The sequence below is a fragment of the Tamandua tetradactyla genome, chromosome 1 (assembly GCF_023851605.1).
Source record: "Tamandua tetradactyla isolate mTamTet1 chromosome 1, mTamTet1.pri, whole genome shotgun sequence".
Lineage (NCBI taxonomy): Eukaryota > Metazoa > Chordata > Mammalia > Pilosa > Myrmecophagidae > Tamandua > Tamandua tetradactyla.
In genome coordinates, this window is record NC_135327.1 from 54,381,179 (window position 1) to 54,408,248 (window position 27,070).

The following is a 27,070-nucleotide window of genomic DNA, read 5'->3' on the forward strand; positions in this document are numbered from 1 at the left end:
CAAGGAAATCATGTGTTGCCTTCGTAGCAACACAGTGCAAAAATGATTAGGTTATAATACTGCCAAATGAATGTGACAATTAGTGAAAATGACGAGTCCATTTTTGTCTACAGATGATTGGAAAAATCTCATTTGATGGCCCATTCATTTATATATATAGGTATATATATAATCACACCTACCCAATTTTGACATAAATGACTTTCTTGTATGCCTACCCCAATCAATGGGACTGTGACTTTCAGAATCATGCTCGGGCTTTCCCTTCTCCAGCTGGAGCTCAGACCACATGGGGAAGAGAAGTTGACTTAACACTATTTTCTATGCAAGGTCTCATTGCGAGTGGCCATTACCAAGGGCATCACATTTCCACAATGCAGGGAGCTTTGGTGTGGTCAACTTTTCTGTTCATAATTTTAGTACAGACCACTCAATGAGGAAAGAGTGTTTTTAAAAGGTCCAAGGAAAGTCAAGGTTGCCATCCAGCAGTTAGAGCAACCTCCAAATCCATTTTCCATAAATATTTTATATTATGCACATCATTACTTGTAGAAGGACAATTTTCTAATCCAGACATTTTGTCATTTCCTCTTAAGGAAGTTCACATGTATATAATAAGCATGACATTTTGCAGCATATATGCTCTGACATGGACAACAGATTCTCCTTCAGTGATGAAGGCTATGCCTACTGTCCAGTATGCAAATGCACACATACAAACATACAATGTTTCTCAAACATGTAGGCCAATTTTAAGGTATTAAATAAGCTCAAGGCTTTCTTTTAAAAAATTTATACATGCAAAATTATCCAATGCCAATGACATCCATTGGTAATGGGGATCAGCAGTTGTGTGCCGATCTTTGGGCAGGCTGGGTTTCCATCATCCTCCACTCTGCAGTGAACAGAAGAGCAGAGCTGTCTTTCAGGCACAGAAGGATTCAATTCTAAATTCTGGGTACTTCCCAGTGATGTCCGTAATAGGTACCCTCAGCATAACCTGATCTCTACAGTTCTCATACATGTAACAGCACATGTACCTCTCTGACTAAGGGTGCAATGAGAGATGAGACTTTGGAGCTAAGTACCCCAATGTCTTTGCCTGTTGGTGGGGCAATTCAGAGGTTGCTAGTAGGAGACAGCCCACCTCCAAGCTTAGTAACCACCGATTAACACATCCTTTATTGTCTTTCTTTCCTGTCTTTCTTCCCCACTCCCACAACATCCTCCTGGCATCACCTTCCAAAAAAATAAATATTTGAGCCCAAATTCTTGTCTCAGGGATTGTTTTGAAGAAATCCAAAGTAAGATCTCCACTTAGCCGCTGAGCATTATCCCTGACTAAAGCACTGCAGCATCACATTTTAAAAGCTAGCTCTGCTCAGCCAAGGACGCAGCAGACTCCACAGGCTACCTCCTCCTTCCTGAGAGGAAGATCGCTGGACTTGGTCACAATTCTTTCATCTTTTGGGTGAAGACAACTGGTTTTCTAGGGAGTTCCTGGCTGGAGAAAAAGATCATAATAAGTTCTGCATGAACATTTGCCTCCTTGCTCTACTGGCAACCAAATATAGGAACCACAGTCTGGGCCCAAAGAAAGTACCCAAGGGGCAGACGGGATCTTGATGCCATTGCTCTTATAAAATGGATAAAATACCCAACACAAACCTTTGTGTGCCACTCAAGCAACTGTTGGTGTTAAGCAGATTTTGACCTATTTTCTTTATTGCCAAATGTTGGAATAAAATAATGTGGCTGGAGTTCAGGTACTGCCCATATGTTAGTTACATTCTGTAACAATGTTTTTTAAATTACAACTTAAGAAGTAGCAGTGGGTACTCATCATCTCAGTCTCGCACAGGCCAGTGGCATCTATCCTGTACTGGTATTCAGATAAGTCCCCTAGAAGATCTACCAACTTAAAGTGTCATTTTTTGTCACCTCAAAATATATCAAAGAGTGTCAGGGTCCTCCTATTTCCATGGCATGTGACAGTTAACACCTGCTCCATGCAAGGCCTATTTTAAACTCTGTCTTCTAGGATCAGTCTTATCTGTGTGGCCAAGTTGATGCTTTGCTCTTAAGCAGGTGAAGTTGACAATGTGTTGCACAGCTGTGATAAATGAAGTCAAGCCACTGTGATGTGCTTTGGGGAGGAGGTTCTCAACCCTGCAGAAGATTCCAGATGCCCAATTTTTACTCAAGGCCCAACTACAGAGAATCTTTGAGTGTGGTGCTAACCCTGTGTTTTCAGACTTTGAGAAAAATCTCCATGGAAAATCTTCCATACATTCCCACATCAAGCGCTGCAAAGAACTTTGAGAAGGGAACCATTTAAGTGTATTGTGATCTGGATTCCCAAAGAAACCAGAAAAATCCCTGGCCTCTCTACCCCCTCAGGTTCTTTATCTGCATAATGGAGGTAATACCACTGACCTTACCTACCTCATAAGAAAGGAGAAAAAAGATCTCACACAGCCTTGTTAAAAATATAGGAAAAAATAAAAAAGAAAGAAACCACATCTGGGGCATAAGAATCCTGTGATCCAGAAATGCCAAATAGCTTAAATAAAAATTTTTGTTAGAGGTCCTTTGCAGAAGAATACACATTGTTGGAGGGAAAGATAGTTGGGGGGTGACAGGGAGAAACACGAAGTAGAATAAGAATGAAAATGTAAGTTTATTTTGAAAAAGAGAAAAAGGATTGACTGGGGAGATTTTTTAATTTGTTCAGTAATGAGGAAATAATTGAAAAAATTTTAAATCACAGTGAAGTAAAAAGAATAATGGACATAAAAATGCTGAGGTATATTTAGAAATATGTTGATATTTGCTGCTTTTCCTATTTAATTGTTCTTGGGAATACTAGAATATTTATGGGATAATATCAGAGAAGTCAGCAAAATTTGAGGATGCCTTCAGGCACACTGATTAAATTCTAATGGTGCCTTTATATTGATGTCCATCATTAATCAATTAAATAAGTAACCACTGAGCACTTACATGTGCATACACGGATTCCCTGCCTCTGCTTCCTGAAAATACCTCAGCTATAGCCACAGAATTCACCCCAAAATTGAGGTTCTCTCATAGAGTCTGGGCCCAGTCCTGGATGTAGGCTTTTAGAACACAAGAGGCCTATTCCACAGTATTGTTAGTTTACTGCTTAGCATTTATCTTGTCCTCCAACCACCTGCCACTGTTTTAATTTCATTGGTGCTAGGGTCAGGATCCCAGCTCTCCATCTAGTCCCTGACCAGTCCTTTCAGGAACTGGAATTTTAAATTTGAAACTCAGTCCTCACAACCAGTTCCTCCTGACCTGACACCAGGTCTTTCTGATATGTGTAGTACACTGCTAGACCCTACTATTGACTGCGAAATGAGAGTGAAACCTCTGCTATCGACCTTATCTGCCTTTCTTCTCTCAAGCTAATAACTGCATGCTAATTGCTGTCTTGAATTTCTCTGTCATCTTCCAACACTACAGATGTGGAATATGGGACCCAGTGATGTTCAGAAGAATCTTCTCGGTGCTGACTTTGACAACACACTGGGCACCATCTAAGACCTGAAGAGGGATATCAACAGTCCCCTCATAAAGCAAATGGCCTTTATGTTCTCAGTTATTGAGAACAGACACACATTTCAGTGTCTTCAAACATTCCAGGACACTTAGAGGGTTTTGTCCAGAGAATAAGGGCCCTGATGAAAAGAATAAACAGTGTAGCAGGAAAAGAAAGAAACATATCAGCTGGGTGTGATTAGTGTAAATCCTTAGGTTTAGGTCATGAATTCTCATGTGTTGTCTTTTGACATATGCTCAAATATACACACATATTTTAAAGGTGAGAACCATTACACTAGGAAATAGTAACCCTTGATCTTTAAAGTCAAGTAACAAAATGCATCATCTCCCTCTAAAGCTTGTCCACCCGGACCCTATAAACATTCCTGAAGCTGGCCCCATTTATACAAACAAGCCCTACCCCAGCACTTCGATATCCATAGAATGCCAAAGGCATTGACTAATGCCTAAAAAATCCGGAAATCCAGGTTAAACAAAATAAAACCAATTTATTTATTGCAAACTTTTAATACATTTTCAGGTGTTTTAGTTTCCTGGTTGCTAAAACAAATACCATATCATGTGTTAGTTAACAACAGGAATTGATTGGCTCACAGTTTTGAGGCTAGAAGAAATCCAAAATTTAAGCATTAGCATGGTTATGCTTCCTCCCCAAAGGTTGTAGCATTTTTGGGCTAGCTGCCAGTGATCCTTGGGGTTCTTCCGCTTTTCCACCGTATGGTGATGTCCTCACCTTTTTCATCTGGGTTCCACTTACTTACAGCTTTGAACTTTTCTCCTCCCTGGCTGCTTTCTCACTTTGGCCTTCTCTATATGGCCTTCAGTATATAATTAAGACCCATTCTGATTCATTGACCAAAGCTTAATAAGAACAATATCTTCAAAAGGCCCTATTAACAATGGGTTCACATCCACAGGAATGGATTAAGATTAAGAACATGCTTTTCTGCAGTACATAATTCAATCTATCATAGATGATATTATGACTTTCCATAAGAGAATGCAATGGAACTTATTTTTTGAGAGGCTGTATTAGTTTGTAAAATGCTCTTGGAGTACAATATACCAGATATAGATTGGCTTTTATAAAGGAAATTTATTAAGTTACAAGCTCAGAGTTCTAAGGCCATAAAAATGTCCAAACTAAGGCATTCAGATAAAGATACCTTGACTCAAGAAAAGCCTGTATCTGTCACGTGGGAAGGCATGTGGCTGGTGTCTGCTGGTTGTTGTTCCTGGTTCGGTTGCTTCCAGCTTCTGATGCCAGTGGTTTCCTCTCTAAGCATCTGTGGGCCTTCACTTAGCTCCTCTGGGTTCTGGCTTGCTTAGCATCTCATGGGAAGGTGCATGGCAACATATGCTGGGCTCTGCATCTCCAAGCATCTGTGTCTAGGGATCTGCTCTCTCTGTTGAAACTACAAGCATCTCCAAGTGTCTGCATGTCTGTAGGCTTGAAGCAATTGTGTCTTCTCCAGAATGTCTCCACTTTCAAAGGACACCATAAGCCAATCAAGCCCCACTTTGAGTGGGCAGAGTCACATCTCCATCTAATCAAAAGACACATCCACATTGGTTGCATCACATCTCCATGGAGTAATCTAACCAAAGGTCACACCCAAAATTGAGTGGGTTAATTTCCATGGAAAAATCTAATCAAAGGTTTCCACCTACAATATTAAATCAGGATTAAAGAACATGGCTTCTCTGGGGTACACAACACTTTCAAACCAGCACAGAAGCTTACAAGATTAGTACGTCATGAAATACACATAATGAGGCTCCTTGTGAGCCACCAATTAGTCTATTAACTTTTGAACAACTCCACTAGCATAGTGCTAGCCCTAAATTAGGATGGGATGGGATAGGATGGAATGGAAAGGGATGGGATAGAAATGGATGGGATGAGATGGGAAGGGATGGGATGGAAAGGGATGGGATGAGATGGGATAGGATGGGATGGGAAGGGATGGAATGCTTAAGAACATGGATAGCTTGCCGTAAGAGTAAAACAGCATGGCAGAGTTGTAATCTAGTTTCAGCTTCCAGGCCAAATTACACCCACAAACATATCTGTTCTGCTTCCTCATTATCAAAGATGGCTGAGCAGATGAATGTTTGGTGAAACATATGCACTAATGTGGCAAGAGTGCCTTAATCAATTTCCTACAGCAAGATATTCCTTGAATCAGAGAACCCTACACAGAACTGCTTCCATGGAAATGTGGAGGCCTAGCCTTGCTTTGTACTTAAAATGTGCTGAAAGCCTGTACCTCTGAACCACTGAGGCCTGACCATATCCTCCAAATCAATAAATATTGTCTCTTCAGAGCCCTTGCAGCTGCCCCAGTTGGTCCCCTTCCTCCTTGGATTCTTATTCTTTTGTTCTCACTGGGCTGCACTAGAGGACCTGAGTTAAACCTAAATTTTAGAAATCCTTTTTTTTAATAGTTGTGTCCAGTTTCATTCTGTTCCCCTTACTCCTCCAGAGCTGGGCCCACAGCCAACCGTTCCTTCCACGCCTCCCCTAACTCCCATTAGGGGATCTTTTGTTTGTTTACTGTAGAAACCAGGAGACCAGTGGAAGAGGAAGTTCTTCACTAAAGTCAAGTTTCTCTGAGCCTCCCCCCATAACCCTGTCAACTTCTCAGGAGAGAAGGTCCAGGCCAAAGAGTTTCTAGTGCCTGAAAATAGACACACCAGAATCCAAGGCTCAAGGTTAGTTCTACAAGAGTCCATGATTCAATCTAGCTTCACACTCTCAGTTCAAGAAGGGTGTGTGTGTGTGTACTCAGCAGTTCTTTGCCTAGAAAAAAAGTAAAACAGTACTTGCATTATAATTACTCAGAGACAAATTCAGTGGCATTTGCCTTGGGTCCTCACGGATGGCAGAATGTTTATATTAGGATCCTTGCATTCCTAACTGGAGTCACTTCCAGTCACTGGCCTGTGTTCTTCTCTGATCAATCCCCTTCCATCTCATTCTACTATTCTGGTAGATGGAACTTCTCTAAATCTGAGTGTCAGGGTTTATTGGGGGCTCTTGTCTTTTTACCTTCCCCTATTGGTTCCAAGAACTATTGTTAAACCCACAAAATCCAGTATTGAGAAAAGTAGACCTACCATATTTCCTTATTCTGAGCTCTGGTTTCCTTCTGGGGCCTCAGATACCCCTAATTCTCACTGATCATCAACTTTTTCGGACCCATTCCTATTTCCACATACTATTGGAACCTCCCCAGACAGTCTTGCTCAGGTTCTCGCTCAGCCTGAACCCAAGTCTTGGCCTATAACACTTTTGACTAAGCCCTGCTTATCCTCCATCTGATTCCACTTTGTGTATTGTGTGCAGCAAAGCAGGTAAGTTTTTAGATGGAAGACTGTTAAGCCCAAACTCTAGAAAAACCAGATTATACTATATATGTGCACAATTTCTAAAGTGGATATTCTTCAAAGTTAGAAGTGCAAGCATCAAACAACCAACTGATTCCCATTCCAGAGAACTTGTTTTCACAATAGGAAAGTCTTTGCAGGGGAATGATTTATGTTTCCATGGCATGAGTACTCTCTGTTGAGAAGTGAATTTCCAGGACAAAATGTATCTCTTGGCTGCTCAGAAGTCTCCATGTCTCCAACTGTGCTCCTAGCTTGGAAGGCTTTAGGGTGCTTGGGCAGGCAGAGAATTCCTGATGTGCAATGCTTTCCTGCGACGTACTATTTCAATAGCAGAAAGCTAACACATCTGATGGGCAGAGTGCCCACTGGGCCATCTAGTCTGCCAAGACTCTCAGGTTCTTTTGTGAGATAAAAAGGTTGGACACTTAGTTCCTTCCAAAACCAAAACAAAATTGAAGCTGCAATTACCTGTCTGCCCTATGCAAAGCAACCTACCCTGTTATCTTTTTAGTTTCAACAGAGGCAAGCAGATGTCACCCAAATTGAATCGCAGATAAGATTCAAAAGAACTTATTCCAAAAGAACTTACCTGCCAGACAGTGAATATAGGAACTCATAGGCAAGGAACTGAAAGCAAGCGAAGAAACTTATTATCATGCTGCCTTTGGCCCTGACCCTCCAGCATTTGTTTTCTTCCTAGTGGAGCCTGGCTCAGTCCCAAACTGCAGGCTAGTCCTGATCCAGATTATGGGAACGTTATGGGAATTTAAGTTACGTGTATAAACTCTTGGAATTAAATTTCAGATAAAATTTGCTGCTGGCACTCCTCAGATCTTGAACTTCAAGTTTAACAATTGGTTTTCTGCCTTCTCCTTAAGTTCAGGCCATCGTCTTGGGCCATGCCTTGAAGACCATCCTGGATTTTCCTGTTTTTCTCATGAGATGAAGACCTGCAGCCATCCTCATTCTGTAAGCAACTCCCCTAAAGAAGTACTGCTGCATCTCCCTGATATAAGTGGATAACCTGCCTGCTTTGGAGCCCCAAAGAGCCTTCTCTTTGTCAAACCATTTCTGTTCTCAGTTCACTTATTGAGACATTCAAGCATAATTGTTTCCTTTTTTTTTGCACAGATATAGAACATTGGCTTCTGGCCCATTTTCTTCACCCTTAAAGCCAACAATGCAGCTGATCCTCACACTGCCATCTCTCTGGTTCTCTCTTCCAACTCCCTCTTCCACTTTTAAGTGTCCTTGTATTACATTGGGCCCAACTGGATAATCCAGGATCATCTGCTTAAAGTAATCTGATTAGCATCCTTAATTCATCTGCAACCTTAATTCCTCCTTGCCATGTAACCTACACATTCAAAGGTTTCCAGGATTAGGACAGACATTTGGTGGGAAGGTTAGGGGTGGGGAACACCATTCTGCCTCAACAGGTGTCCAGAGCCCTCTCCATATATTCCAAATCTTCCCTCCTTTGTCTGTGAAGGGTGGTATGTGCATGTACAACTTCTCATGCCCCTCACTCTCAAGGACCTTAAGTCTCAAAGTTTCAGTTTTGCACTTAGAATCTCAGGTGTCTTTTGCTAGATTGGACTAAATGGAAAGGTTTTTGTAAATTGATAGCTACCATATTTTTGCATCAGATAAATCCAACCGTACTCCAGGATGAAAAGTTAATGATTCTCAGTTTGAGAGAAACTAATCAGAGACAACAGATAACTAACTGGTCTACTGTGTGTGCCTGGTAGGCCAATATTGGCCTTCTAAATTCAAGCCAACCTTAGCTTCATGTTATACCATCGCCCGCCATCTCAACTGTGGCGGAGTCATTTTGCTGTAGACTCTATTCATGTCTTCTCACCTGGATCACAAGGCAATGCATGGGATTTCCTCTTCTTGGACACACAGGTTCCCCTTGAGAAGAAAGGTTTTTAGCAGATATCCCACTGCAGGGTGAATCTTCTAGGCTGGACCAGAGATGGAGATTGGGGCATGTGGCCTGATGGGAATGAGAAACAACCACTGAGGAGCCCCATTTGCCCTCAAGGCTCAAGTCTTGCATCACTGAGTGATAGAGAAATTTAACACAGCTTGTTCCTCGTGACATATGGAGTTATTACCCAACCAATAAGATCATGTGGGGAAAGAGCAAAATACCATCAAGTAGCGTGTATGGTATATATACTCACTGTAGTTCTAGTAAGACTTAAAATGAGTCACAAACTATTTGATAATGCAAAAAAAATCAGCAAAACAAATCATTATTGAGTCCTTTCTTTAACCATTACCTGTTCTTCATAGGCTCTTGTTTATGATTTTCAATAAACAGTTGTTATATCTATACATAAAGTAACAAAATATATTTATAAATCATTTTAGGATTTAAGGTTTATGTCAGGAGCATACATTATAATAATCTGAGAACTTGCAATTTCATAAGACACCATTCTTTGTGTCTTTATTCATTCATTCATTCATACTGAGAATTCAATTTAGATTTATGAAGATAATTCAAGTAGCAATTTGCAAGATGGATTAGGTTCAAAACATTAAACAAGATGAGACAAGTTAGGCCACTAAGATGCTGTGCATTGAGTAAGAACTAGAGTACTGGAAATGGGCATGAAAAGGGTTGAGCGAACATAGAGCAGGAAATAACAAGAAATGACGTCTGCGTTATATGGGAATTGATATAAGGGTGGAGGAGGGCTAAATATATTCCAAGAGACCCTGCATGGATATGCTCTCACTTCTTCCTGTCTCCTATAAAAGGAACTGCTCAAACCCATAATTCTTTGATACTTTAGTTCTAGGGTCATAGTGAAAAATCTTTAATATAGAGGTGATGATACCCATCTGCCTGTTGCTATGAGGACATTTCATAGAATTAGATCCTGATCACATCAGCTGCACCCACAGCTGACTCCATTTGTAATCAGCCAAGGGAAGTGTCTTCTGCAATGAGTGATGCTTGATCTAATCACTGGAAGCCTTCAGTATTCAGAAGACACAGGCTCTTTTCCTGCTTTGGCTGATGAGCCACTCCTGTGGAGTTTGTCCAGACCCTCCATCGGAATCTTCAGCTTCACAGCCTGCCCTATGGATTTTGGACTCTATGTTCCCACAGTTAAGTGGGACATTTTAATAAATTTTATATTTACGAATATTACCTGTTAATTCTGTTTCTCTAGAGAACCCTAACTAAAAGAACTTGGTACCAGGAGTGGTTCTTAAGAAATAGGAATCTTAAGCATGGATTTTTACAATTGGTTATCTATTCTGACTGGACTCAAAGGCACCAAGGACTCTGATTCCTGTAATCAGAATGATACTGCCAATCAATGGGGTGAGTTGGCCAAAGAGATAGTCAAAATATCACCATTTGTTTCTTCTAATGCTTCGCTTGTATGAAGCCAGGCTCTGGGGGATAATGTTTTTGACACCTTCACAGGGTTTTGTAGAAATAGGAGGTATAGAGATATTGGCTGGTTGTTGTTAGATACACTTTATACATTAATGAGTGAGAGGAATGGACTTAAGGCTTCAAATGAGGTTACACACTGTCTGGCAGATATAAACGCTTCTATGAGTGTCCTGAAGGAAAATCTTATTTTGTGTAGCCATAGACTTGAGAACTCCGAAAATCAGACTCAGAATCTTATTGTCAGAGTAGCAACTTTACAACATAAACTGATATCTCAATCTTGCATGGTATCTGCTATTAAAGTGAGGGCATTAATTGGGAAGGAGAGGGACCCTGAAAAATGGGACTGCAACATATGGATTGATAATGTCAGTGGAGAGGTTGAAACTCTAGGTCATGCTGAGTCTTCTCTAGATAACCCTGTAATAGTCTGCCCAGAGGACATAGCTGCCCCACCTCCAGCCTGCCTTGAGGAGTTGGCCACCCAACCTCCACCTGAAGGGATTAGCCTTAGAGTGATTGATCCTTTTTCACCAGATGAAACTGCAAATGAATACCCTGAAGCAAATGGCTTGTAATATACTTCTAATTCCTTTCATGACCCACCCCCACAACCCCTCATTTCTTCCAGACCTCTCACTAGACTAAAGTCCCAACAGGCCCCTAAAGGTGAGGTACAAAGTATCACATAAGAGGAGATACATTATACTCCAAAAGAACTATCTGAGCTTTCCAATTTATATAGATAGAAATCAGGGGAATATGTGTGGCAATGGATTTTAAGGGTGTGGGATAATAGTGGGAGGAATATAAGGCTGAATCAGGCTGAATTTATTGATATAGGCCCACTAAGCAGAGATTCTGCATTCAGTGTTATAGCTCAAGGAGTTTGAAAAGGCATTAACAGTTTGGATGATTGGCTGAAACATAGATCAAAAGGTGGCCAATATTACCTGAGATTGAAATACCAGAACTACCCTCATATAATGTAGATGAGGGGATCCAGAGACTTAGAGAGATTGGAATTTTAGAGTGGATTTATTGTGCAAAGCTTGCTCTTACACCCCAGGAATGTCCAGAGGATGTACCTTTTACCAGAACAGTAAGAAATAAATTTGTGAGACTAGCGCCATCATCCCTGAAGAGCTCTGTAGTTGCACTTCTCTGTTGGTCTGATATTACTGTGGGAACTGCTGTCACTGAGCTGTAATCTTTGAACGTAATGGGGATGACTGGATCCCAACTTGCTAGAAGACAGGTGGGCACACTTAATCACCAAAGACAGGGTAGATACGGCTATTATAATAGGCAACAAACTCAAAGCAGGAGTCAAAATAATCTGACTTTCAGAGATTTGTGGTATTGGCTAGTAAATCATGGGATACCTAGAAATATGATAGATGGTCAGTTTACTACTCTCTGTTTGACCTGTATAAACAAAAGAATTCTAGATCAAGAGAACAGAAGTCTAACTTGAATTACAAAAACAAAGAATCATGGCCCCTTAATCAATTTTCAGGCTTGAGACAGCTTACAGATCCAGAGCCCCTTGAATGAGGGGGAGGCCAGATCCCTTTGGGTTAGGAGGCTGTTACATTGCCACAAATTTATACTGTTACTCTTCCTCCAAGCCTTCCCCAAGGAGACTGATGGCCTTTTATCAGGGTAACTGTGCATTGGGGAAAAGGAAATGATCAGATATTTCAGGATTATTAGACACTGGTTCAGAAGTAACATTAATTCCAGAGGACCAAAACATCACTCTGGTCCACCAGTCAGAGTGGGGGCTTATGGAGGTCAGGTGATAAATGGAGTTTTAGCTCAGGTCCATCTCACAGTGGGTCCAGTGAGCTCCTGGACCCATTTTGTAGCTATTTCCCCAGTTCCAGAATGCATATTGGAATAGACATACTGAGCTACTGGCAGAATACACACATTGGCTCTCTAACTCATGGAGCGAGGGCTATTATGGTGGGAAAGGCTAAGTGAAGGCCACTAGAACTGCCCCTACCTAGAAAAATGGTACATCAGAAGCAATACTGGATTCCTGGAGGGATTGCAGAGATTACTGCCACTCTAAAAGACTTGAAGGATGCAAGGGTGGTGATTCCCACCACATCCCCATTTAACTCTCCTATTTGACCTGTGAAGAAAACAGATGGGTCTTGGAGGATGAAAGCGGATTATCATAAATTCAACCAGGTGGTAACCCCAATTGCGGCTGCTGTTCCGGATGTGGTACCATTGCTTGAGCAAATAAATACATCCCTTCTTACCTGGTATGCAGCTATTGATATGGCAAACACTTTTTTCTCAATAGCTGTTAATAAGGACCACCAGAAACAGTTTTCTCTCACCTGGCAAGGTCAGCAATACACTTTCACTGTCTTGCCTCAGGGGTATATAAACTCTCCTGCCCTATGTCATAATCTTGTCCGCAGGGAACTTGGTCATTTTTCCCTCCCTCAAGACATCACACTGGTCCATTATGTTGATGAAATCATGTTGATTGGACCTAGTGAGCAAAAAGTAGCAACTATTCTAGACTTATTGGTAAGGCATTTGTGTGTCGGAGGATGGGAGATAAATACAACAAAAATGCAGGGCCTTCAACCTCAGTGAAATTTATAGGTGTCCAGTGGTGTGGAGAAAGTCAAGATATCCCTTCTAAGGTGAAGGATAAGTTGCTACATCTGGCCCCTCCTACAACCAAAGAGAAGCACAATTCCTAGTCGGTCTCTTTGGATTTTGATGACAACATGTTCCTCATTTGAGTATGTTACTCCAGCCCATTTATCAAGTGACCAGAAAAGCTGCTAATTTTTATTATTTTTATTTTTTTAACTTTTTTTATTTTCATTAATAAAACCAATCAACATACAATACAAAAATTCTTTTTTATCCATCACATAGTTGTACATTCATCATCATGATCATTTCTTAGAACATTTGCATTAATTCCAAAAAAGAAATAAAAAGAAAACAGAAAAAAAATCGTACACACCATACCCCTTACCCCTCCCTTTTATTGATCACTAGCATCTCAATCTACTAAATTTATTTTAACATTTGTTCTCCATATTATTTATTTATTTTTAATCCATATGTTTTACTCATCTGTCCATAAGGTAGTTAAAAGAAGCATCAGACACAAGATTTTCACAATCACACAGTCACACTGTGAAAGCTATATCATTATACAATCATCTTCAAGAAACATGGGTACTAGAACACAGCTCTGTATTTTCAGGCAGTTCCCTCAAGACTTTATGTTACACCTGAAACATAAAGTTTCAGGTTCAGTGTAACAACTGAAAAGGTGATATCAATTTAATGCATAAGAATAACCTCCAGGATAACCTCTCAATTCTGTTTGGAATCTCTCACCATTGACACTTTATTTTGTCTCATTCCTCTCTTCAGTTGAGAAGATTTTCTCAATCCCGTGGTGCTGAGTCCCAGCTCATTCTAGGATTTCTGCCCCACATTACCAGGAAGGTCCACACCCCTGGGAGTCATGTCCCACATAGAGAGGGGAAGGGCGGTGAGTTTGCTTGTCATGTTGGCTGAGAGAGTGAGGCCACATGTGAGCAATGAAAGAGGTTCTCTTGGGGGTGACCCTTAGGCCTAATTTTAAGTAGGCTTAGCCTGTCCTTTGCAGAGTTAAGTTTCATATGAGCAAACCCCAATATTGGGGGCTCAAAAAGCTGCTAATTTTGAACAAGAGGAGGCTCTGTGACAGGTCCAGCTGCTGTACAAGCTGCTCTGCCACTTGAACCATATGGTCCAGCAGATCCAATGGTGCTGGAAGTGTCAGTGGCAAATAGAGATGCTGTGTGGAGCCTTTGGCAGGCCCATATAGGAGAATCACAATGCAGACCCTTAGGGTCTTGGAGCAAAGCCTTACCATCTGCTGCAGATAACTAGTCTCCTTTTGAGAAACAGCTTTTGGCTTGCTACTGGGCCATAGTAGAGACTGAACACTTAGCCATGGGCCACCAAGTTACCATGAGACTTGAGTTGCCTATCATGAGTTGGGTGTTGTCTGACCCACCAAGCCATAAAGTTGGGCATGCGCAGCAGCACTCCATCATAAAATGGGAATGGTATATATGAGATAGAGCTAGAGCAGGTCTTGAAGGCACAAGTAAGTTACATGAGGAAGTGGCTCAAATGCCCATGGTCTCCACTCCTGCCACATTACCTTCTCTTTCCCAGACCAGAGCTATGGCCTCTTGGTGAGTTCCTAACAGTGAATTAACTGAGGAAGAGAAAATTCAGGCCTGGTTTACAGATGGTTTGGCAGAATATGTAGATAACACCCAAAAGTGGACAGCTGCAGCACTACAACTCTTTTCTGGGGTGCCCTTGAAGGACAGTGGTGAGGGGAAATCCTCCCAGTGGACAGAACTTCGAGCAGTGTACCTAGTTGTTCATTTTGCTTAGAAGGAGAACTGGCCAAAGGTGTGCTTGTATACTAACTCATGGTCTGTTTCTAATGGTTTGGCTGGATGGTCAGAGACTTGGAAAGACTATAATTGGAAAACTGGTGACAAAGAGGTCTGGGGAAGAGGTATGTGGGTAGACCTTTCTGAGTAGGCTAAAACATGAAGATATTTGTGTCCCATATGAATGCATACCAGAGGGTGACTTCAGCAGAGGAAGGTTTAATAATCAAGTGGATAAGATGACCCATTCTGTGGACACCAGTCAGCCTCTTTCCCCAATAACTCCTGTCACTGCCCAATGGACTCATGAACAAAGTGGTCATGGTGGTAGGGATGGAGGATATGCATGGGCTCAGCAACATGGATTTCCACTCACCAAAGCTGACCTGGCTACAGCCATTGTTGAGTACCCAATCTGTCAGCAGCAGAGAACCACACTCAGCCCCCAATATGACACCACACTCCAAAGTGACCAGCCGGCTACATGATGGCTGGTTGACTACATTGGACCACTTCCTTCATGGAAGGGGCAGCAATTTGTTCTAACTGAAATAGATACATGCTCTGGATATGGGTTTGCTTTCCTTGCACTCAATGCTTCTGCCAAAACTACCATCCATGGGCTTACAGAATGCCTTATTCATTGACATGCTATTCCACACAGCATTGCTTCTGATCAAGGAACACACTTCATGACAAATGAAGTACAGGAATGGGAGCATGCTCATGGAATTCTCTGGTCTTTCCATGTTCCCCATCATCCAGAAGCAGCTGGATTGATAGAATAATGGAATGGCCTTTCGAAAACTCCATTAGGTGCCAACTAGGTGGGAATACCTTGAAGGGCTAGGGTTGTGTTCTCCAGGAAGCTGTGTATGTTCTGAATCAGTGTCACTGTATGGTGCTGTTTCTCCCATAGCCAGGATCCATGGGCCCAGGAACCAAGGGGTAGAAATTGGAGTGGCACCACTCACTATTACCTCTAGTGATCCATTAGGAAAATTTTTGCTTCCTGTCCCTGCAAACCTGAGCTCTGCCATCGGCAGGTTTTAGTTCCAAAAGGGGGAGTGTTTCCACCAAGAGAAACAACAATGTTTCCATTGAACTGGAATCTAAGACTGCCACCTGGTCACTTTGGTCTAGTCATGCCCCTGGATCAACAAGCCAAGAAAGAGATTACAAAACTGGCTGGGGTGACTGACCCTGACTATCAGGGGGAAATAAGACTGCAACTACACAATGGAGGTAAAGAAGAGTTTTTTTGGAATATAGGAGATCCCCTAGGGCGTCTTTTAGTACTACCATGCCCTGTGATTAAAATCAATGAAAAACTGCAACAAGCCCAAGCCAGGCAGGACCACCAATGGCTCTGAAACTTCAGAATGAAAGTTTAGGTCACCCCACCAGGCAAAGAACCACTGCCAGCTGAAGTGCTTGCTGAGGGTAAAGGGAACACAGAATGAGCAGTGGAAGAAGGTAGTGATAAATATGAACTACAACTCATGATCAGTTACAGAAACAAGGACAAAACATGCTGTTTTGTTCACGTTATATAATTTAAGTTGTAAGATATCAAGATTAAGAATGAATATTACCCAAGGACTTGCACCCTATTCTGGGGAGATTTAATGTATTTCTGATTACATGCAGGACAGTTGAGTATCATTAGGTAAGAAGAAAAATGTGTCTTTTATTGTTTTCTATTTAGAAATTAGGTATGGTTTAAGGTGATATGTATAGCTGCCAAGTTGACAAGGGCGGGCTGTCATGGTCAGGTTCATGTATCAACTTGTCCAGGTGGTGGTAGCTGTTTGTATGGTTGGGCAAGTGCTGGCCTGTCTGTTGCTATGAGGACATTTCATAGAATTAAATCATGATCATGTCGGCTGCCTCCACAGCTGATTCCATTTGTAATCAGCCAAGGAGAGTGTCTTCTGCAATGAGTCATGTTTAATCTAATCAATGGAAGTCTTTTAAGGATGGTTCAGAAGAGAGAGGCCTCTTTCTGCTTCAGCCAGTGAGCCTCTCCTGTGGAGTTCGTCCAGACCCTCCAATGGAATCATCAGCTTCCCAACCTGTCCTATGGATTTTGGACTCTACTTTCCCACGATTAAATGAGACACTTTTATAAATTTTGTATTTATGGATATTTCCTGTTGATTGTGTTTCTCTAGAGAACCCTAACTAATACAGAGGGGGTTGACCATTTTTTATCAGGACACGTGACACACACACAAGGCACATGGCTCTCATGGAGAGTGCAGCATTTTCCAATAGCTGGCCTCCAATCCCTTCTTTACTTTACCCAATGTCACTAAACTGGTAGAGTGTTACAAGCCAGTGAGTGTGTCCTCATGAATTAGATCCGGGAATGGCACGTCAGGTAGGGACCATGACCATCATGCTGAGAAAGCACCCTGACATCCAAACATTAGTGACAGAGACATTTTAGACACTGTGCCTGTCATCTAAGAGATACACTCTAAGATGGACACATTAGACATTCAGATAATGGAAGGGGGAAATATTAAACCATGACATCAAAGGGCAATGGAGCATTCTATCATCTTCAGAGTGAGAAAGAGTATCATGGTCAAGAACAGTCACACAGGTAGGTGGACATCCAACAAGATCAGTGCTGATCCACACCAAAATTAAACATAAGGAGTTGGATGATCTTCCAGAATTCTTTTCTTCAGAAACAAAGCTTCTTATTCCTCATTCCATTTGTCCAGGGCAGGACCCAGCATAATGCATCAAGGACCCAGAGTTGAGAGTTAGGAACCCAAACTCTATTTTTGGCATCTCTCTCTTTTTTTTTTTTTTTGCATGGTCAGGCTCTGGGAATCAAACCCAGATCTCTGGCATGGCAGGTGAGAATTCTGCCTGCTGAGCCACCATTGCACCACCCTTGCCTTCTCATTTTAAACAAAGCTGTGCCTCAGTTTACCAAACTGTTGTATGAGAGGATTGAGATAAAATGGCCACTGCCAAACTGCTCTCCAAGTCTCTGCCTGTGTGCATATGATGTCCTTCCGGGGCTGAACTAAATAAAGGGAAGGGGAGGTGGGATGCACAGGAGAAGGTGAAGTGGAAGGAGAGGATGTGCTGTGAGAATACAGCTCCATTCCTGCCTCACCAAGGCTGCTTCACTCACCCCACTTTTCTAACACCAGCCTTCCATGCTAAATTGTTTTTGAAAACGATTTCTTCTAAATTCTAAAATGCATAATTCTAAATTCTAAATTGCATAAAATGCATAAAATTCTAAAAATGCATAAAAATATTGGTTACCCAGGACTTTCAATTATGTTTTTAAAAAATTACTTATTGTATTCTATTCTACTCTCTATTTATTTTATTTCCTAAAAAGTACTTTTTATCACTTTTGAAAGATTGAAGATTCAATCCTCATATTCACAGCAATTTAAGTATGTGTCTATAGAATCTTTCTGACTGGACCACTGAGTATATATTAGGTATTTAATCAACACTGGCTGATTAAACAACAGTGGTACATATGAAAGATTTTGGTAGATTGATCTGGCACTGTGTAATTTTGGCAAATGTGGAACATGAGTTCCAGTTACGCTGTTAGGCACAATGAGTATTTCTGCATTACAAGCCTCTAATTTTCCTCTTTGTCTGGATATGAGCCTTTTCTCAGTCCCTTCAGTTCTGTGTTATTGCTAAGAGAAGACTGGTTTCAGTCTTGGCATTCTTCAGCAGAGCAACTCATCCATCTATATTACACTCCAGTAAAGGGCTAAAATATGCTAAAGCATGTAATAAAAAATATATTCTGCTGGTGCCACTCAGGGAATGTGCCTTATAGTGTTTGTACAGGTCTGCTGGCCTCAGCAGTGGGGTACCTGATATTTAACTTAAGAGTTACTGCCGTAAGTTCCACTCCAGAGTGGTACAAAAGCCAAAGCTAACTTTGCCCTCTGTGTACATCCTGTTGGCCCTCCGTGGCACCTCCTGATGAGAGCTGAAGCATCATTTCTTCTTTGGAAACCACAAGAGTAATTTCCCCCAGCTTGAAAAACATGTTAAAGCTTGCATTTGCGATTCTAGGGAGCAGATATACAAAGAAAGCAATGATGGTTGTCTCAGATTAGAAGGCTGATTCAACTACAAACTGCTCTGCTTTTAGCTGAGGTGAATTAGCAAGCTTCTCCAGTGTTACTCATTGCCCAGTATGTGTCTACCCATGTGTATTGCCCATTACTTACACTTTCTTGCAATATTACAGCATAGACTAGTGAGAAAAGCCCTAGGGTCAAACAGCCAGGTTCTAATCTCCAATTTTGTCTTAATTTATACTTATTCTGATCTATCAAAGTCACACCTTCCCTGTAGCTCAGCTTCTTCTTTGACATCTCTGCCCCACCCATTCCCAGACAGGACCTAAGTGGAAAGATCCTCATGACAGTAGGAAAGACCAAGATGCGTAAGTGTATTTCCAGACTACATACGCAACTCTAAGCCCCCTTACCTCTGAATTTATCTGGTCCTCCTAGAATTGTCTGTCATACTCTGACCATAATTCTTATTGCTACCAGCCTTTCTTTTTCCCTCTTTTATCACTATCTAGAGTTCTTATTCTTAGATGTTCTCCCACAGGTATCTGTAACTGTCCAGAGGCCTCCATCCCCCTGGTAGACCAAGGCATGTGCTTCTCCTAGGCATGTCCAAACAAGCATCTTACAAATTCTTCAGCAGAGCATCTTAAGACAGCCAAGACAGAACTAGTCTCTAAGTCCACAGTTCAAAGTAAGAGCCTTAGTAATTTTCTTATCTTTCAATGCTTTTCCATAAGGACAGGACCTTATAGAGACTAAAACATCTGGTTACCCAACTTTCATTGCTTTTCAACCTCCTCTTAAAAGCAAAAACAAGTCCTTTCTTACAGACAGCATATAAACCCTACAAAGTCCTTGTCGAGAACTTCTTTTATAAGGACTCTGCAAAGAGAGTAGGGGTATGGCATGGCACTGGGGCCTCCTTTGCACTTCTGCTGGGGGATTGATGAGTGTGTCTTTCTAATAGTGAAACTGCTTAAATGAGATCTAGCAGAGGGTAGGACACCAAGCTCTGGCCTTTTATATCATGCTTAGGTTGCACAGCATAAAAATGTGAGACACAGAACATAATTTTAAAACTTTTCTTGACCACCGGATTTAGTCTATAAGCTACAGGAATGCAATATACCAGGAATGGAATGGCATTTAAAGAGGGAATTTATTAAGTTGCAAGTTTACAGCTCTAAGGCTGTGAAAATGTCCAAATTAAGGCATCCAGAGAAAAATACCTTCACTCCAAAGAAAGGGCTGATGAAGTTTTGGGTTTCTCTCTCAGCCGGGAAGGCATCTGGCAACCTCGGCTAGCTTTCTCTCCTTATTTCATAAGGCTTCCCTGGGGGTGTTTACCTTCTTCATCTCCAAAGGTCTCTGGCTGTGTGGGCTCTGTGGCTCTGCTTTTTCCAAGATTGTTGATCTTAAAGGGCTCCAGTAAGCAACCCCACCTTGAATGGGTGGAGACACATCTCCATGGAAACCATCTAATCAAAAGTTACCACTCACAACTGGGTGGGTCACATCTCCATGGGAGCAATTTAATAAAAAAAGATTCCACCCAACAATATTGAATAAGGATTAAAGGACATGGCTTCTCTTGGGTATATAATTAAGCTTCAAACCGGCACCTCTCACCACCACCATTTATTGTTATTAGAACTGGGGTTCTTTGTTTTAGGAGGCTCATCACCACCAGGAATATAAGAACTTGGTCTTTCATGGATACAGACATAGAGTCCTGTCACCATTTGAAGTAAATCCTTAGCACAAGCGTAGGAAATTCCAACCCTTAAATGCATTGTTTTCACAGTGCAAGTCTGTATGAATCATTCCTCCTTCCTTCCTTCTAGGTAATGACCTTTGAAATACCTACCTGAAATGCAGCTAAAAATGAGAGGGATGTGTATTACCTTGTTACTCAAAGTGGTCCCTGGACCAGCAGCATTAGCATCACCTGGGAACTGGCTAGGAATGCAGACTCTCAAGCTCCTCCCCTGACCTCTGACATCAGCATCTGCATTTTAACAAGATTCACTAAACGATTCATAATCACATTGAAGTTTAAGAAACAATGGTCTAAAGCAATGGTTCTCAAACCCTGTTGCCCATTAGAATCGCCTGGGTAACTTCTTAAAATCTTAATGACCAGGCTTCAGCTAAACTCAGTAAGTTAGAATCCCTGAGAGTGGAAGTAGGCATCAGCACCTTTTTTTTTTTACATGCTGTATGGCAGGGTCACATTTCATTCTTTTTCCATGTGCATATCCTGTTATTGCAACACCATTTGTTGAATTTTTTTGTTTGGTTGGTTTTTTGTTTGTTTGTTTGTTTGGGGGGGAAGCGCATGGGCCAGGAATCAAATCCGGGTCTCCTGCATAGCAGGCAAGAATTCTACCACTGAACTACCCATGCACTCCCAGCCATCAGCACTTTATAAAACACTCCAGATTATTCCAATGGGCACCTACCTTTGAGAACCAAAACCTGTAGCATAATGACAGCAACCCAGAGATTTACTGTTTAGGGGTAGTGGAGGTGCAGAGCGGAGCTGGAGGGAGAACTTAGGGGAGGAAGCACGCCTGGGGAACCCTTTCAGTAAAGCAGAACCAAAACCCCTCTATGAGAAGAATGCACATTATGAACCTGCAGTACATCTCTCATGACTCAGCCCCCTGAAGACAGAGCATGTCACGGAGTCACATGATGCCCAGCCCACTATGTCAAAAGTCCTCAACAAATGTGCAATCTAACTGAATGGCACTTTAACATTATCAAAGTAGAGACAATATTCCCGCAAACAAGCCTCAAATTGAACAACTATTTGAAAGGTGCAGTTCTGGGAAATTTACCTACATTTCCTTTAATCCTTCCAGAAAACCGTCTAGGTAGTTTTTATCATTCCCATATAAGGAAACATAATTTCTCACATTAAGTCTCATCACACATCCAGTACAAACTTGGTTCAAGACAAATGAAAGAGAAACAGAGGAGCATGCTTATTTCTAGGTTTATGAAATGAGGAAACATATAAGGAAAATCTAGCTTTGACACCATGGACATCTTCTCAAGTTAAATAGCAAATTGCAGGTCTACAATAAAACCTAGTTCCCCAGGACACCTTGCTCTACAAATGTGAGTGTGTGATGAGTAAAAGAAAAAGGGTCTTTAACAGCCAGCCTTGGGGTTGAGGAGCTGGTCTTTTGTTCCAGCTAGGTCATGGTGTTATCCTATTAAATATAAATAATTTTGCAGAACATCAACATTAGAAAAGCCCACTCTGTAACTGTGAGGAATCAAGAGAAAAACAAGACCCTCCATAATGATGTATGAACACAGACAAAAACATGAACATCGTCCAAACATCCCAATATCTTGGCTGATATGAGTCACTACTGACTCTTTACGCATTATGATTTTTGGCTCACTTCATTTCTCCTGCCTCTTAGATAGGAATTATTAATATAACCAATCATAGAATTACCCCTGCTAGCTAACAGCTTCTAATCCAGAGCAAAGCCTTGCATCTGTAAGCCCTTCCTAAAATCACCCAGTACAGGCTCAAATCCCCTAAGTCCTTTCTAACACTCACTTACTCGACACTCCCAAGATTTCCCATTGTGTGCAGGCTCCCTTGTTGCAATGAGTCAATAATCCTAACTTTGTTCCACCATGGATATTCTTCTGGCTGTCTTTGGCTGGAGGGCCTGGATAGTGGGACTCACTTTTGTGTCAGTGGTCTGGGACACTTGGGTACCACCCACCCACAATTAAACATCTCTGGCCAAAACTGCCTTTTCAGGCCACCTGTTTTCAGGTCCCCATAGATTGGGCCCTGTCAACCAAAACAAGGGCAACAGATCGCCTTTAGAAAAGTATGTCTTGATTATCCACTAAAAATACAGTTGTCCAGGTCCTTTCCCAAAATATCCTCAAATAACAAAGAAAGGATCAATCTGTGATCTATGAAATATGTAGTTAGAGGGATAGTCAATAAATATTTTTTGAGTTGAATAAGTTCTTCACTCTTAGCCCAACATTTTCATCAAATAAGTATGACAAATGAACCTTTTCTGGTAAAAGTAACTATGTTCCTTGCAATATACATTGGATGCTAGTTACTAACACTTGAAGATCTACATGTAGAGTTTTTTGTTAAATGGCAAAGAAAGGAAATTGGAAAACAAAATGTTGACTTCCATGGTTTTAAATGACCAGCAGAAATTACAAATGACAGAATTGATAATATTCTAGAGAGAGAGACAAGGAACAGAAGAAATACCAAATGATATAGCTTGTGTCTGTTTTAGGAAGGGTTGGGCAGGATGCTTTTAGGTTACAGACTCTCTTAGAGGGAGGGAGCATACCACAATAGTGAAGAATTGAGATTCTGTGATTAAGAATTGCATTCAAATTCTGCTTTTATCATTCAACAGCTGGATGTCTTTCGGCAGTTATTAACCCTCTAATACAGCCCTTGCGCTAGAGTTGGCATATGGTAAGCTCTCAATAAATGTCTAGGAAATTGACCTCAACCAGAAGTAGTTGCCCCTTTCCCTGTCTTCCTGAAATGTCTACCACCAGTCTCTTCTTCAGATGGGAAAACTGAAGACCTCTATGGAAATGAAAATACTATTTGACAATAATAAATTGTTAATAAATTTAGCCATTATCAGAATGTAATACTTCATAGTGAATAAGAATGTATCATGAGAATATCAGAAATCTAAGGGGAAGAAGAGGATGTAAAATGTGGAAAGAAGAGGCAGAGAAAGTAAATTCATAATTTTGCCTAGGTTTAGCTAGTCTCACATAAGTCCCATCACACAGCCAGTAAAAACTTGGTTCAAGACAAATAAAAGAAAAAGAGGAACATGCCTGTTTCTAAGTTTAGGAACAAATTTTCATGCAACTCAAGCTTCAGGAGTCATTTATACTTCTATACCACTGTAACATCTTCCTTAGCTTGTTCCTCCTTTTTATTTCAGGGAACTGTAGAATGAAAATAAAATTCAGTGAATTTTTAAAAAACACGCTAAATGAAAGGACTACGCATAAAAGACCACATATTATATGATTCCATTTAAACGAAATGTCCAAAATGGGCAAATAGAGACAGAAAGCAGATCCATGGTTGCCAAAGGCAGGGAATAATGGAGGGAGGAATTAGGAGAGACAGTTAACGAGTGCAGGGTTTCTTTTGGGAGTAATGAAGAGGGTCTAAAATTTATCATAGTGACAGATGCACAACTCTGAATAAACTAAAAAACATTGACTCACATACTTCACGTGGGTAAAGTATAAGGGATGTGAATTATATTTGTTGAGCTATTTTTTAAAAATTAAATGTCATCTCATCCAATAAATATCAGTACGTACAAGCATGGCACTTTCACTTTGGAAGCACAGACAGATGTGAAACAAATAAACACTCTAAACTGTGACTATAAGGCATAATTGTGCGCCTTACGGTCGCCAAGGTGTTGTTCCTAAAGTACCAGCCACTATGCCTGGACACCCTGCATACTATTCTTGACCCAGGAGAACACTCTATATCTCCAGAAGCCCAACAGGCTCAAGCTCAGTGGTCTGTCATAAGGTCCTGGCTGACAGGGGAGTGTCTGCTTCTGTACAGTGACCCTGACTGCCAAAGGATCATCAAAGACCTTGCCTTGGTTCGTTGGATCTAAAGAGAACAAAAAATGTCTATCCCAATTTCAGGCCCACTCTCAAGACCTCACTGTTGGGAGCTGTGTTTAGGATTGGGCACCTCTTCTTCTGATATAATGTTTTCAAATCTGGCAGGGATAGGAAAGAAAAACTCATCCAGGAAGGAAAATTGGATCAAATCTTTAGCATTACATATTAAGTCTGGCAACAATGACTATAGGTAGTCTTGCTTAAATAAATCTTCTATTAATCATTTAAAAAATGTGAATATAATATTGTGTTGAATGATCAGGATGCAGATGAATTATTGGACAGTTATGCAACCCTGCCTCCCCATCCTGAACCCCCCAGCTACTTATGCCTCTGTGACTGCCACTTTCATATTTTGTCACTGAGATGCTAAGTTCTTAAAGAATTAAAACTGCCTTTTTTCATCCCTAAATACAGAGTTCAGAAGAGTAGCATGCATATAATAGACTCTTTTAATCTACACTATTGATTGAATAACCCAAATACATACTTTTTAAAATCTATCATTATTGGAAATACACAGACTCTAGATGAAAATATTGAGAGTGGCTGCCTTGATCAACTGCATTCCTCAACTAACTGATTACGTAAACCAAATGAAAGAGAATGTACTTCCTCATCAATATAGCATTTTAAAAACCATTTGATAGCTATTACTGTTGTGATGTCTGTGAGTTCTGGAATATTCATTTTTCACTTCTCTCCATGTAAGTGGACTTAAATTACAGCTTCTGTATTTAGAGCCTGATGCATTTTTTTTTCCTGGAGAGGTAAGCCTGAGCATTTAGCCTTTCAACCCATGCATACTAAATATCTTCACATTTATTCAGGTCTTCTTTCATTTCTTTTGGCAATGTTTTCTAGATTTCTGTGTACAAGTTCCTTTACATCCTTGGCTAGGTTTATTCCTAAATATTTGATTATTTTAGTTGCTATTGTAAATGGAACTTTTTCTTGATTGCCTTCTTGGGTAGCTCATTACTAGTGTATAGAAACACCATTGATTTTTGCATGTTGATGTATTTGCTGAACTCCCTTATTAGCTCATGTAGATGTGCTGGGGTTTTTTTTCCTGGATTTTCAAAATATAAGATCATGTCATCTCCAAATAAGGACAGTTTTGTGTCTTCCTTTCCAATTTGGATTCCTTTTTTCTCTTGCCTAATTGCTCTAGCTAGAACTTCTAGCACAATGTTGTATAGCAGTGGTGACAGTGGGCATCCTTGTCTTGTTCCCTCTCTAAAAGAAGAAGCTTTCAGTCTCTTACTATTGAGTATGATGTTAGCTGTGGGTTTTTCATTTATGCCCTTTGTAGTGTTGAGGAAGTGTCCTTCAATTCCTACCTTTTGAAATGTTTTTATCATAAAATGAAGCTAAATTTTTGTCAAATGCCTTTTCTGCAACAATCAAGATGATGCTGTGTTTTTCCCCTTTAATTTATTAATGTGGTGTGTTACATTAATTGATTTTCTTGTGTTGAACCACCCTTGCATACCTGGAATGAACCCACTTGGTCATAGTATATAATTCTTTTACTATGCTGCTGGATTCTATCTGCAAATATTTTGGTGAAGATTTTTGCATCTATATTCTTTAGAGAGATTGACTTGAAGTTTTCTTTTCTTGTAGTATCTTTATCTGACTTTGGTGTTAGGGTAATGTTGGTTTCACAGAATGAGTTAGGTAGTGTCCCTTTTTCTTAAATTTTTTGGAAGAATTTGAGCAGGAATGGTATTATTTCTCCTTGGAATGCTTGGTGAAGCTCTCCTGTGAAGCTATATGGGCTTTTCTTTGTTGGTAGGTATTTGATGACTGATTTGATCTCTTTACTTGTGATTGGTTTGTTGAGGTCTTCTATTTCTTCTCAAGTCAGTGTAGGCTGTTCACGTGTTTGTAGGAAATTTTCCATTTCATCTAAGTTGTCTAGCTTGTTGGCATACAGTTGTTCATAGTAACCACTTATCTTTTTTATTTCTTCAGCATCCATGGTTTTGCCCCTCCCCCTCTTTCTTATCTTATTTATTTGTAGCTTCTCTCTTTTTGTCCTTGTCAATCTAGCTAAGGGTTTGTCTCTTTTACCCATCTTCTCAAAGAACCAACTTTTGGTTTTATTAATTATATATTTTTTTATTTTCCATTTCATCAATTTCTGTTCTAATCTTTGTCATCTCTTTCCTTCTGCTTTCTTCGGGACTAGTTTGCTGTCAACAGTTCCTCCAGTTGTTTGGTTCAGTCACTGATTTTAGCTCTTTTCTCCCTCTTAATGTGGACAATTAGGGCTATAAATGTCCCTCTAAGGACTGCCTTCACTGCATCCCATAACTTTAATACATTGTGTTCTCATTTTCATTCATCTCAAGATATTCACTGACTTTTCTTGCAATTTCTTCTTTGACCCATGGATTATTTAAGAGCTTGTTGTTTAACCTCCATAT

At 40.7% G+C, this 27,070-nt stretch overlaps 1 long non-coding RNA gene and 1 other non-coding gene across 6 annotated transcripts in view; both read right to left on the reverse strand.

Annotated features, from left to right (window-relative positions):
• Nucleotides 1–872: 872 nt before the first annotated feature.
• Nucleotides 873–27,070, reverse strand: part of LOC143684355 (uncharacterized) — a 139,982-nt gene continuing 113,784 nt past the window's right edge. For 4 of the 5 annotated variants that reach the window (XR_013176005.1, XR_013176000.1, XR_013176001.1 and 1 more), the window contains one exon: nucleotides 23,759–23,927. This is a non-coding gene — a long non-coding RNA (uncharacterized LOC143684355). Of the gene's footprint in view, nucleotides 1,505–23,758; nucleotides 23,928–27,070 lie in introns of those variants that run through there. The other variant, XR_013176004.1, reaches the window with a different exon arrangement.
• On the reverse strand, nucleotides 21,280–21,350 carry TRNAS-GCU (transfer RNA serine (anticodon GCU)). The gene has a single exon. It is a non-coding gene; the product is annotated as a tRNA-Ser (tRNA).